We start from the raw sequence: 2,500 nt of genomic DNA, 5'->3' as shown, positions 1-2,500 counted from the left end.
CGTCGCCGTGTGTCCCAAGCCCACACATCCCCGCCGCGGTCGAGGAATGACTCGATGAAATGGGCCAGCCGGGCCCGCCATGGCCCAGTCCCCAGCCCACCCAAGGAACCACCCCCCCCTAAAGATACAAACGAACATTTGGCCATCTGACACCAGTAAACATTAAAATGGCTGAGGAGGGGTACAAAAATATTTTCTGGGAAATTTTATTAACCTCTGTGAAGTATTCTGATGCCCTAACCCACTTTCGCCATTCGCCCCACTGCCGCCGCTCGAGCATGACTCGAGCATTTCTCTCCCGTCCCTCAAGCTGTGACTCGGCCATTGATCGAGCGTGCCTCGAGAATTTCTCGGCCATCTCTCGAGCATTTCTCGGCCATCTCTCGAGCATTTCTCGGCCATCGCTCGAGCGTGCCTCGAGCATTTCTCGCCCGTCGCCTCGGCCATTGCTCGAGCGCGCCCCAGCATTTCTCGGTCGGCCATGTCTCGGCCATCGCTCGACCGTGCCTCGAGCATTTCCCTCCCGTCGCTCGAGCGTGACTCGGTCATCGCTCGATCATGCCAACGATCGAGCGTGCATCGGCCATCGCTCGAGCATGCCTCGGCCAGCGATGGAGCATGCCTCGGCCAGCGATGGAGCATGCCTCGGCCATCCTCTAGCATGCTCGAGCATAACTCCCGTCGCTCGAGCATTCCTCGGCCATGCTCGAGCATGCTCGAGCATTTCTTTCCCGTCGCTCGAGCATGCCTCGGCCATCGCTCGAGCATGCCTCGGCCAGCGATGGAGCATGCCTCGGCCATCCTCTATCATGCTCGAGCATTCCTCCCGTCGCTCGAGCATTCCTCGGCCATGCTCGAGCATGCTCGAGCATTTCTCTCCCGTCGCTCGAGCATGCCTCGGCCATGCTCGATGCTCGAGCATTTCTCTCCCGTCGCTCGAGCATGCCTCGGCCGTGCTCGATCATGCTCGAGCATTTCTCTCCCGTCGCTCGAGCATGCCTCGGCCCGTGCTCGATCATGCTCGAGTATTTCACTCCCGTCGCTCGAGCATTTCTCTCCCGTCGCTCGAGCATGCATCGGCGGCTCTAACGTTTTCTCACGAGCCTTCAACCCATTATTTTACCTCACTAGACTTGCCTCCGCCTTGGTTCTTAACCTTTTAGGGAGAACATTCATATTCCAACAAATTTTCATCCACGGAAAATTTTTGGTCGCCGGAAAATTTTCCGGCGGGCGGTCGCCGGAGCTCCGCCGCCGGCGGGGGGTCACCGGCGGTCGGTCGCGACTTGTCGGGTCAGCCCGGTCATAATCCGTCTTTGGGTCCGTAGCAAATTATGCTCTTATCATGCGAGTCAACTCTTGGTCAACATTTTCAAGCTCAAGGAACCACCCCCCCCTAAAGATACAAACGAACATTTGGCCATGTGACACCAGTAAACATTAAATTTTCCAAGGCCATGACCAAAAAAAAAAAATTATTTTTTTTTATTTTTTTTTTTGAACCTCCATCTAGTATAATGTTTTTTAAGATATATGCTCGAGCTATAATCAAGAGAACCCATGGGAATATTTTTAAATTAATTTTTTAAAATCACGTTCCAGGATCCGGTCGGCCATTGCTCGAGCATGACTCGTCCGTCGCTCCATCCTGCTCGGCCATGACTCGGCCGAGGCGTCAAATTTTTTTTTTTTTTTTTTTTTTAATTTTTTTGAATCTCCATCAAGTATAATGTTTTCTAAGAGATCTGGAGTTGGTCTTGTGAAGAGAATCCATAGGATTATTTTTAAATTAATTTTACAAGCTCCAAAACATGTTCCAGTCGTCCGGTCGGCCATTGCTCGAGCATGACTGGGCCGTCGCTCCATCCTGCCTCGGCCATTGCTCGAGCATGACTCGGCCGAGGCGTGAAAAAAAAAAAGTTTTTTTTTTTTTTTTTTTTGAGAATCTCAAACAAGTATAATGTTTTCTAAGACATATGGAGTTGTTTTTGTGAAGAGAACCCATGGGATTATTTTTAAATTAATTTTACAAGCTCCAAAACATGTTCCAGTCGTCCGGTCGGCCATTGCTCGAGCATGACTGGGCCGTCGCTCCATCCTGCCTCGGCCATTGCTCGAGCATGACTCGGCCGAGGCGTCAAAAAAAAAAAAAAAATTTTTTTTTTTTTTTGAATCTCCATCAAGTCTAATGTTTTCTAAGATATATGGAGTTGGTTTTGTGAATAAAACCCATTACTCGGCCGTGCCCAAGCCTTGAAACCAAGAACCAACCGTGGTAAAGCCCGTGCCATGGCATTGCAACTAAGAACCAACCGTTGAAGCGACCGTGCCTCACCCATGCCAAGACCATGCCTAGACCGTGCAACGTCCAAACCAACCATGCCCGCGCCCGTGCCACGCCCACGCCTTAAAGCCTTAAATGGCTTTAAGGGCTTTAAGGGCATCTACGGCTTCTACGCCTCTACGCCCTACGCCCGGCCCGCGCCCGCGCCCGCGCCCG

The sequence above is a fragment of the Urtica dioica genome, unplaced genomic scaffold, assembly GCF_054948205.1.
Source record: "Urtica dioica subsp. dioica isolate 48M unplaced genomic scaffold, U.dioica_male_clone48M_v1_H2 Urtica_dioica_male_H2_contig_16, whole genome shotgun sequence".
NCBI lineage: Eukaryota > Viridiplantae > Streptophyta > Magnoliopsida > Rosales > Urticaceae > Urtica > Urtica dioica.
The sequence above is the reverse complement of the archived record's forward strand: the minus strand, read 5'-3'. Positions refer to the sequence as shown.